Source organism: Symphalangus syndactylus, chromosome 6 (genome assembly GCF_028878055.3).
Source record: "Symphalangus syndactylus isolate Jambi chromosome 6, NHGRI_mSymSyn1-v2.1_pri, whole genome shotgun sequence".
Taxonomy (NCBI): Eukaryota; Metazoa; Chordata; class Mammalia; order Primates; family Hylobatidae; genus Symphalangus; species Symphalangus syndactylus.
The window spans coordinates 33659356-33671071 of record NC_072428.2 but is presented as its reverse complement, the minus strand read 5'-3'; positions in this window follow the sequence as shown (position 1 = coordinate 33671071).

The window sequence follows — 11716 nt, the reverse complement described above, 5'->3', positions numbered from 1 at the left end:
CCTCTGGTAACTATCCTTATGCTCTCTGTATGCATGATTTCAATTGAATTGATTTTTAGAGCCCACAAATAAGTACGAACATGTGATGTTTGTCTTCTGGTGCCTAGCTTATTTCACTTAACATGATGATTTCCAGTTCCATCCACATTGTTGCAAATAACTGTAACTCACCCTTTTTATGGCTGAATAGTGCTCCATTATGTACATATACCACTTATTTTATCCATTCACCTGCTAATTGACACTTAGGTTGCTTCCAAATTTTAGTTACTGTAAATAATGCTGCAACAAGTATATGAGTGCAGATATCTCTTCAATAGAATGATTTTCATTCTTTGGCGTATACATTGTGTTAGTTTGTTTTCGTACTGCTAATAAAGACATACCTGAGGCTGGGTAATTTATAAAGAAAAGGAAGTTTAATGTATTCACAGTTCCACGTGGCTTGGGAAGCCTCACAATCATGGTGGAAGGTAAAAGTCACTTCTTACATGATGATGGCAAGAGATAATGAGAGCCAAACAAAAGGGGTTTCCTCTTATAAAACCATCAGCTCTTGTGAGACTTATTCACTACCATGAGAACAATATGGAGGAAACTGCCCCATGATTCAATTATCTCCCACCAGTTTCCTCCCATGACACATGGGAATTATGACAGCTACAATTCAAGATGAGATTTGGGTGGGGACGCAGCCAAATCATATCATTCCACCCCTGGCCCCTCCCAAATCTCATGACCTTGTATTTCAAAACCAATCATGCCGTCCCAACAGTTATCTAAAGTCTTATTTCAGCTTTAAGTCAACAGTTCACAGTCAAAAGTCTCACCAGAGACAAGGCAAGTCCCTTCTGCCTATGAGCTCGTAAAATCAAAACAAGTTAGTTACTTCCTAGATAAAATGAAGGTACAGGCATTGAATAAATACACCCATTCCAAATCAGAGAAGTTGGCCATAATTAAGGGGCTAAAGGCCCCATGCAAGTCTGAAATCCAGTGGGGCAGTCAAATCTTAAAGCTCCAAAATGATCTCTTTTAACTCCATGTCTCATATCCAGGTCACATTGATGCAAGAGGCAGTGGCTTTGCAGGGTACAGCCCCACTCCCAGCTGCTTTCACAGGCTGGCATTGAGTGGCTATGGCTTTTCTAGGTGGAGGGTGTAAGCTGTTGGTGGATCTACCATTCTGGGGTCTGGAGGATGGTCACCCTCTTCTTACAGCTCCACTAGGCCGTGTTCCAGTGAGACTCTGTGTTGGGGTTTCGGCCCCACATTTCCCTTCTACACTGCCCTAGTGGAGGTTCTCAATGAGGGCCCTGCCCCTGCAGCAAACTTCTTCCTGGACATCCAGGCATTTCCATACTTCCCCTGAAGTATAGGTGGAGGTTCCCAAACCTCAATTATTGGCTTCTGTGCACCCACAGGCTAAACACCACGTGGAAGCTGCCAAGGCTTTGGGCTTGCACCCTCTAAAGTCACAGCCCAAGCTATATCTTGGCCCCTTTCAGCCATGGCTAGAGCCACTGGGACACAGGGTACCAAGTCCCTAGGCTGCACACAGCTGGGGGTCCCTGGGCCCAGCCCAAAAAACCACTTTTCCTCCTAGGCATCTGGGCCTGTGATGGGAGGGGCTGCCACAAAGGTGTCTTACATATCCTGGAGATATTTTCCTTATCGTCTTGACAATTAACATTTGGCTTCTCATTACCTGTGCAAATTTCTGCAGCCTACTTGAATTTCTCCTCAGAAAATGTATTTTTCTTTTCTATTGCATCATCAGGCTACAAATTTTTCAGACTTCTATGCTGTTTCCCTGTTAAAACAGAATACTTTTAACACCACCCAAATCACTTCTTGAATGCTTCATTGCTTAGAAATTTCTTCTGCCAGATACCCTAAATCATTTCCCTTAAGTTCAAAGTTCCACATATCACTAGGGCAGGGGCAAAATGCCACCAATTTCTTTCATAAAACATAACAAGAGTCACCTTTACTCCAGTTCCCAACAAATTCCTCATTTCCATCTGAGACCACCTCAGCCTGGATTTCATTGTCCATATCATTATCAGTATTTTGGTCAAAGCCATTCAATAAGTCTCTAGGAAGTCCCAAACTTTCTCACATTTTCCTGTCTTCTTCTGAGTGCTCCAAAGTGTTCCAACCTCTGCCGGTTATCCAGTTCCAAAGTCACTTCCACATTTTCAGGTATCTTTTTTTATTATTATTATTATTATATTTTAGGTTTTAGGGTACATGTGCACAATGTGCAGGTTTGTTACATATGTATCCATGTGCCATGTTGTTTTGCTGCACCCATTAACTCGTCATTTAGCATTAGGTATATCTCCTAATGCTATCCCTCCCCCCTCCCCCCACCCCACAACAGTCCCTGGAATGTGATGTTCCCCTTCCTGTGTCCATGAGTTCTCATTGTTCAATTCCCACCTATGAGTGAGAACATGCGGTGTTTGGTTTTTTGTCCTTGCAATAGTTTACTGAGAATGATGTTTTCCAGTTTCATCCATGTCCCTACAAAGGACATGAACTCATCATTTTTTATGGCTGCATAGTATTCCATGGTGTATATGTGCCACATTTTCTTAATCCAGTCTATCGTTGTTGGACATTTGGGTTGGTTCCAACTCTTTGCTATTGTGAATAGTGCCGCAATACACATACATGTGCATGTGTCTTTATAGCAGCATGATTTATAGTCCTTTGGGTATATACCCAGTCACGGGATGGCTGGGTCAAATGGTGTTTCTAGTTCTAGATCCCTGAAGAATCGCCACACTGACTTCCACAATGGTTGAACTAGTTTACAGTCCCACCAACAGTGTACAAGTGTTCCTATTTCTCCACATCCTCTCCAGCACCTGTTGTTTCCTGACTTTTTAATGATGGCCATTCTAACTGGTGTGAGATGGTATCTCACTGTGGTTTTGATTTGCATTTCTCTGATGGCCAGTGATGATGAGCATTTTCTCATGTGTTTTTTGGCTGCATAAATGTCTTCTTTTGAGAAGTGTCTGTTCATGTCCTTTGCCCACTTTTTGATGGGGTTGTTTGTTTTTTCTTGTAAATTTGTTTGAGTTCATTGTAGATTCTGGATATTAGCCCTTTGTCAGATGAGTAGGGTTCAAAAATTTTCTCCCATTCTGTAGGTTGCCTGTTCACTCTGATGGTAGTTTCTTTTGCTGTGCAGAAGCTCTTTAGTTTAATTAGATCCCATGTGTCAATTTTGGCTTTTGTTGCCATTGCTTTTGGTGTTTTAGTCATGAAGTCCTTGCCCACGCCTATGTCCTGAATGGTATTGCCTAGGTTTTCTTGTAGGATTTTAATGGTTTTAGGTCTAACATTTAAGTCTTTAATCCATCTTGAATTAATTTTTGTATAAAGTGTAAGGAAGGGATCCAGTTTCAGCTTTCTACATATGGCTAGCCAGTTTTCCCAGCACCATTTATTAAATAGGGAATCCTTTCCCCATTTCTTGTTTTTGTCAGGTTTGTCAAAGATCAGATAGTTGTAGATATGTGGCATTATTTCTGAGGGCTCCCTTCTGTTCCATTGATCTATGTCTCTGTTGTGGTACCAGTACTATGCTGTTTTGGTTACTGTAGCCTTGTAGTATAGTTTGAAGTCAGGTAGCGTGATGCCTCCAGCTTTGTTCTTTTGGCTTAGGATTGACTTGGCGATGCGGACTCTTTTTTGTTCCATATGAACTTTAAAGTAGTTTTTTCCAATTCTGTATCCCGTTTTTTGAAGGTTTTTATCATGAAGGGGTATTGAATTTTATCAAATGCTTTGTCAGCATCAGTTGAAATGATCCTGTGGTTTTTATCATTCTCTTGATATGATGCATCACATTGATTGATTTGTATATATTGAACCATCCTTGCATCACAGGAATAAATCTTACTTCGTCATGATGAATGCTCTTTCTAATGTATTGTTTAATTTGGTTTGCTAGCATTTTGTTGAGGATTAATATTCATCAGAGATATTGGCCTGTAGTTTCTTTTTTCTTTTTATTTATTTTTATTTTTTATTTTTTGATGTCTCTCTGGTTTTGGTACCTGGGTAATACTGGTCTTGTAGAATGAGTTTGGAAGTATGCTCTCTTCCTCTATTTTTCAGGATATTTGAGTAGGATTGTTAGTTCTTGTTTAAATGTTTGTTAGAATTCAGCAATGAATTCATTGGGTCCCAGGCTTTTCTTTACTGGGAGAGGTTTTACTGCAGCTACAATCTCATTACTTTTTATTGGTCTATTCAGGTTTTGGATTTCTTCCTGATTCAATCTTGGCAGCATGTATGTATCTAGAAATTTTCCCATTTTTTCTAGATCTTCCAATTTCTTGGAAAATAGTTGCTCATAGTAGACATTAATGATTCTTTGAATTTCTGCAGTATCAGTTTTAATGTCTCCTTTTACATTTCTGGTTTTATTTATTTGGATCTACTTTTCTCTTAGTCTGGCTAAAGGTTTGTTAATTTTATTTAACTTTTCAAAAAAACAACTTTATGTTTCATTGATATATATATTTTTAATTTCAATTTCATTTTATTTTTGTTCTGATCTTTATTGTTTCTTTACTTCTACTAATTTTGGGTTTGAGTTGCTCTTGCTTTTCTAGTTCTTTAAGATGTATTGCAATATTGTTTACTTGAAATTTTTCTTCTGATGTAGGCACTTATAAACATTCCACTGGGTACTGCTTTTGCTGTATCCCATAGGTTTTTGTATGTCGTATTTCCATTATTTTATTTTTGAATTTGTTTTCAATTTCCTTCTCTCTTTCTTCATTGACCCACTGGTCATTCAGGAGCATATTATTAATTTCCATGTATTTGTATAGTTTCCAAAATTCATTTCATTATTAATTTCTAGTTTTGTTCCATTTTGGTCAGAGAAGATGCTTGATGTTACTTCAGTTTTTTTAAAATATTTTAAGACTTGTTTTGTGATTAACATATAGTCCATCCTTGAGAATGATCCACGTGCTAAGGAAAAGAATTTATAGAAATCTAAAGAATCTATAAAGGTCTGTTAGATTCATTTGGTCTATAGTGCAGAATAAGTTTGATGTATCTTTACTGATATTTTGTCTGGAAGATCTGTCCAATGCTGAAAGTGGGGCATTAAAGTCTCCAGCTATTGTACTGTAGCCTATGTCTCTCATTGGCTCAAATATTTCCTTTATATATCTGGATGCTCCAGGGTTGGGTGCATATATATTTAAAACTGTTATATACTCTTGCTGAATTGACCCCTTTATCATTCTAGAATGACCTTCTTTGTCTCTCCTTACAGTTTTTGTCTTGGAATCTATTTTGTCTGATAAAAGGATTGCAACTGCTGCTCTGTTTTAGTTTCTGTTGGCACCCCTTTATTTTCAGTCTATGTGTATTTTTATAGGTGAAGCGTCTTTCTTGTAGGGGACAAATCAATGGGTCTTGTTTTTTCATCAATTCAGCCAGTCTATGTCTTTTGATTGGAGAGTTTTGCTCATTTACATTCAAGGTTATTATTGATAAGTGAGGATTTATACCTGACATTCTGGTTGCTTTGTAATCTCTTCCTTCTTTGTTTTCTTCCTGTCTTCAACTAGTGAAGGTGATTTTCTCTGGTTATATGATTTAGTTTCTTGCTTTTTATTTTTTGTGTATCCATTGTATGTTTTGTTTGTTTGTTTGTTTGAGGTTACCATGAGGCTTGCATATACTATTGTATAAGTCATTATTTTAACCTGATAATAACTTAACACTATTTGCATAAATAAACAAGCAAAAAGAAAACAAATAAAAGTCCTATGCTTCAACTTTATCCCCCCCTTTTTTAACTTTTTATTGTTTCTATTTATATCTTATTTTACTGATTATGTCCTGAAAAGTTGTTGTAGTTATTATTTTTGATTAGTTCATCATTTAGTCTTTCTACTTAGGACAATAGTAATTTACACACCACAGTTACTGTGTTATACTATTCTGTGTTTTTCTGTGTACTTACTCTTACCAGTGAGTTTTTACCTTCAGGAGATTATTTATGGCTTATTAATATCATTTTCTTTCTGATTGAAGTACTTTAGCATTTCTTATAGGACAGGTCTGGTATTGATGAAATCCCTCATTTTTGTCTGTCTGGGAAAGTCTTATTTTATCTTCATGTTTGAAAGCTATATTCACCAGATTTACTATTCCAGGGTAAAAGCCTTTTTTTTCCCTTCAGCACTTTAAATATTTCATGGCACTCTCTTTTGGCCTGTAAAATTTCTAATGAAAAGTCTCCTGCCAGACATATTGAAGCTCCATTGTATATTATTTGTTTTTATTTTGCTGCTTTTAGAACGCTTTCTTTATCTTTGACCTTTGAGAGTTTTATCATTAAATGCCTTGAGTCTTCTTTCAGTTAAATCTACTTGGTGTTCTATGGCCTTCTTATAGTTGGATATTGATATCTTTCTCTAGGTTTGGGAAGTTTTTGTTCTTATCCCTTTGAATAAACTTTCTCCTCCCATCTCTTTCTCTACCTCCCTTTAAGGCCAATAACTCTTAGATTTGCCCCTTGAGGCTATTTTCTAGATTCTGTAAGCATGCTTCATTACTTTTTATTCTTTTTTCTTTTGTCTCCTCTGACTGTGTATTTTCAATTATCCTGTCTTCAAGCTCACCAATTCTTTCTTCTGCTTGAATCATTCTGCTATTAAAGGACACATTCTTTAGAACACTAATTGCATTTTTCAGCACTAGAATTTCTGCCTGATTCTTTTTAATTATTTCAATCTGTTTGTTAAATTTATCTGTTAGAATTCCGAATTCCTTCTCTGTGTTATCTTGAATTTCTTTGAGTTCCCTCAACACAGCTATTTTGAATTCTCTGTCTGAAAGGTCACATATCTCTGTTTCTCCAGAATTGATCCTTGGTGCCTTATTTAGTTCGTTTAGTAAGATCATGTTTTCCTACATGCTGTTGAGGCTAGCAGATGTTCTTCGGTGTCTGGTCATTGATGAGTTAGGTATTTATTGTGGTCTTCACTGTCTGGGCTAATTTTTAGCTGTCCTTCTTGGGAAGGCTATTCAGATATTTAAAAGGACCTGGGTTTGTGATCTAAACTATATCTGCTTTAGGGGGCACCCCAATCCCAGCAATGTTGTGATTCTTGTAGACTCATACAGGTGCTGCCTTGGTGGTTTTGGATGAGATCCAGGAGAGTTATCTGGATTACCAGGCAGAGGCTCTTGTTTCCTTCCCTTACTTTCTCCTAAATATACAGGATCTCTCTCTCTTTTCTGAGCTACCTAATCCTGGGGATAGGGTGACACAAACACCTCTGTGTCCACCACCACTATGACTGCAGAAGGTTAGACCTGAAGCCAGCACAGCACTGGGTCTCACCCAAGGCCTGCTAAAACCACTCCCTGTCTACTGCCTGTGTTTGCTCAAGGCCCTGGGGTACTACGTTCAGCAGATGGTAAAGCCAGCCATGCCTGTGTCCATCCCTTCAGTGCAGCATGGTGCCCCAAGCGCTGGGTGGGTCCAGAAGTGCCATTTGGGAGTCAGGGATGAAAATCAAAAACTTTAGGAGCCTATTTGGTGTTCTAAAGTATTGCAGCTGAGCTGGCACTCAAGCCACACAAGGCAATCCTTACCACTCTCCCCTCCCCTTTCTAAGGGCAGAGAAGCCTCATCCCACAGCCACTGCCACCCCAGGCCATGAGGAGTACTGGCAGACTACCCTCGATATTCCCTTAAGGCCCAAAGTCTCTTAAGTGTGTTGTGAATGCTGCCTGGCCTGGGACCCGTCCTTCAGAGCAGTGAGATTCCCTCTGGCCTAGGGCAGATCCAAAAATTCATCCAAGAGTCAAGTCCTAGAATCAAAGACCTCACGATCACACTTAGTCCCTTCCTCCCCTTGCTGGTACCCAACATGTGGGGAAAAAAAGTCCCCTTTACTTTTCCCTCAGCTTTTCTTAAGTAGAAGAATTTTCCCCCTAGCCACCACTGCTGGTTATGTACAGAGTCTCACCTGAAGCCAGCAAATCTCAGAGGTTCATCAAGGCCCTTGATATAGTGCCTGGGTATCACTGCTGGTTATTCAGGGCCCAAAGGCTCTTCAGTTAGCAGGTGATAAATGCTGCCAGTAGTGGGTCCTTTCCTTCAAGGCAGCAGGTTCCATTCCCTTCTGGCCCAGGGTGTATCTAGAAATGTCACCTGGGAGGTAGTGTGTGGAATAGGGGCCTCACTACTCTGACCAGTCCCTTATTCTGCTGTGGCTGGGCTGGGATCCTACATGCAAAACAAAGTCCTCCCCACTCTTCTCTCTCTTCTCCTCAAGTGAAAGGGAAGGGTCTCTTTTGGAGTCATGAGCTGTGCCACCTGAGGTTAGGGGAGGAGTAATGCCAGAACTCCCTTGGCTGCCCCAGCTGGTTTATCAGTATGCCGTGTGCCCTTCCAGTCCATTGTCTATGGGCCTAACTCAACACAAGGACTTGCCTGGGAGTTTATGGCCTAGATTGCCTTTCAAGTTTACTTGGAGACACAGAGTGCTGTAGCCTCTAGCCCATGGTGGTGAGAGTTGCGGGAATTCAGGTTCCCACTAGGGCTGGTTTAAATGCTCCCTCTGTGGGAAGGATGAGTGTGGTCCGGTTTTCCTTTCTGCTGTTAACAGGACTGCACTGAGTTCACTGCTTTACAATTGCTGTGTTCTCTCTCCCCCAGTGCTCAGAGGCTGCTGCTGCCTGGGGTGAGGAAGGGGTGGCATTTGTGATTCAGGACTGTTTTTTAATCACTTCAGTACCTCTTTTAGCAATATGTAGTTAATACCAGGCACTATGAGTTCTCACCTGATTTTTGGTTGCTATGAAAATGTTTTTTCTGTGTACATATGTTAACTCAGTGTCCTTGCTGGGGAGGCAAGGGAATGATTGTTTTCTGTTTGGCCATCTTGCTCCACCCTCTTCCTGATATTTAGAGTTGGTTTGGATGTTTGGTTTGAGAGGCTTGTGAGACATTCAAGTGGGGATATTGGTCCTGAAGCTATGATGAGACCTCCAGACTAAAGATATAAATTGTGCAATTCATAGCATATAGGTAGTATTTAATGCCACAGAAATGGATGAGATCACATGGGGTGAGAGCACTACACAAAAGAGGCAGCAGAGTTATTAAACGCTGAGAAATTGGGAATATTTAAAGGATGATTAGGAGAAGAGGAGCCAGAAAAATAGACTCTAAAAATATTGCTGGAGAGGTAAGAGGAAACTAGAATAGAGTGGTGTCATATAAGTTATAAGAATAGAATTCCAAGCCGTTTCAAAAAAGAGGGGATAGGCCATGGTATTTAATGCTGCTGAGAAGCCAAATAACTGAATACCAGAAAAGTGTCTGATATGGTTTGGCTCTGTGTCCCCACCCAAATCTCATCTTGAATTGTAATCCCCACGTGTTGAGGGAGGGACCTGGTGGGAGGTGATCAGATCGTGGGGGCAGTTTTCCCCATGCTGTTCTTGTGGTAGGGAGTGTTCTCATGATAGTGAGTTCTCATGAGATCTGATGAGTTAAGAGTGTGGCACTTCCTCCTTCTCTCTCTGTCTCCTACAGCCTTGTAAGGAAGGTATTTGCTGCTTCTTCACCTTCTGCCATGATTGTAAATTTCCTGAGGCCTCCCAGGCCATGTGGAACTGTGAGTCAATTAAACCTCTTTCCTTTATAAATTACCCTGGGTTGGGGAGTTCTTTATAGAAGTGTAAAAATTGACTATACAGTGTCCTTTGAACTTAGCATCATGCAGGTGATTGGTAAGCTTGACGAGACTTATTTCAGAGAAGTGTTGATGGCAGAAGTTAGGTTGGTGTGGGTTAAAGGGAAAATGAGGACTTCCACTTTTAGCAAATCAGTAACTAGATATTCCACAAGGCCCAGCTGCTACAAAACAAGTAGATTCTCAATATAACATTCTTTGAATGTTTTGTTGGGATTTCAGAAAATAAAGGAAATTTCCAAGCCACCCCTTCATACCTGTTTCTCCAAAACAGGGAGATCTGAGTAGTAAGCAAATAAGATTTGGAAAATATGCTTTGAGCAAGCCATAAGGTAGAAAAACTCAAGCCAAAACTCTTACAATAAACCAAAGTAGTCCTAGGTTAGAGAGGTTCTCTATTTCTCCAGCAGAAGCATTTAAAAATGCCCTCATTGGGCAAAGAATACCCTATTTAGACTCCTAGGTTTACATAGACTATAACCAAACACATGTGAACACACAATAGGAAATTACAAAAGATGTAAAGAAATAAGCCGTCATGAGTGAGAATCAACAGAATAGGTTTAGATCCCCAATACTTCAGGTTGCGAAATGATTAATACATGATAAAATAACAATGATAAAAAATGAAAACAGAACCATAAAAAGCATGCCATATGAGATTATTAAAAGGTAAACAGGCAGATTAGGAGAAAAAAAGCCAAATAAGACTTTTTTTAAAATCACTGAAATTTAAAACCAATTGATAGCTTAAACCTCAGATCAGACAGAATTACCAAGACTACACCAATACGACCTAGGGTTATAGGCAATGTTGATGACATAAGACATCCCAAGCAGTGTTCATAAGAGAAAGGTGTATTCCTCTCCTATATTAACAGGACAAGCTAGGTAGGTGGGCTCTGTTTTGCCATTCTGTACATGTGACTTCATCTTTGGGTCTACAGCAGTTGTCCCAGTCATCTTCAGCCATATGATTCAAGATAGCAGCAAACTAGCAGCAAATTAACTTTCTAGCCCATTAAAAGGGAGAAGCAGAGCATTAAGGGCAAATAATTTCAGATTTCTAGGGAATGAATATTAAGTTGTACATATCACTTCTGCTTACATAAACGTAACCAAAACCTAGCATTATGGCTACATGTAACTGTAGGAGAAATTGGGAAATTTACTCTCTATCTGGGTGGCCATTTTCAGCTAAAAGCTGGTGGTAGGCTAAAATGAAGATGGGGAAATTGATCTTGGGATATAACAGCAGTTTCCAAAGCAAAATAGAATGATATGGAGATAGAAACTGGGACAGAGAGGTTGCATGATATGAGTAGTGTGAGAAGATCTAATATAGACCCGATTGAAGTGACAGGAATGATTTTAAAAAGTGGAAGAAAGGAAATATTGGTGAAAAACGGCTGGAAATTTTTCAGAATGAAGAAAAACACACATCCACACATAAGTGAAACACAACATAAAACAAGCAAGAAAAACAGAAATTTACAATTAGATATTCTGAAGTGACTATAGATACTGAAAACGGGACCACCTTAAAATAAACAGAAAGAAGAAATCACTTACACAAGAACCACAAGTAGACGAATAGCTTTCTTATCAACAATGGGAACCAGAAGAGTTAATACCTTTAACATGTTAACCTGAAATCAGGAACACAGCAAAACTGCCTTCCAACAACATCAACAAGGAACGATCTTTGTAAATAAAAACTGAGTGAGTTTACCACCAAGAGACCTTCTCCAAGGGAATTTGAGGTACAATCATGGGAAACAAAATTGTTAAACCGAAACACTGGATAATAACTTGAGAGTTTATAGATAAGAGATCAGGGTTAAAGTTTCCTAAGGTCCATAGTAGCATTAAGAAGGAGGGTTAAGATACTAATATTAGATATTTTTAAGTTAAATATGGTAAGTTTTGAGAGTAAAAGTATGGGTATAGAATTA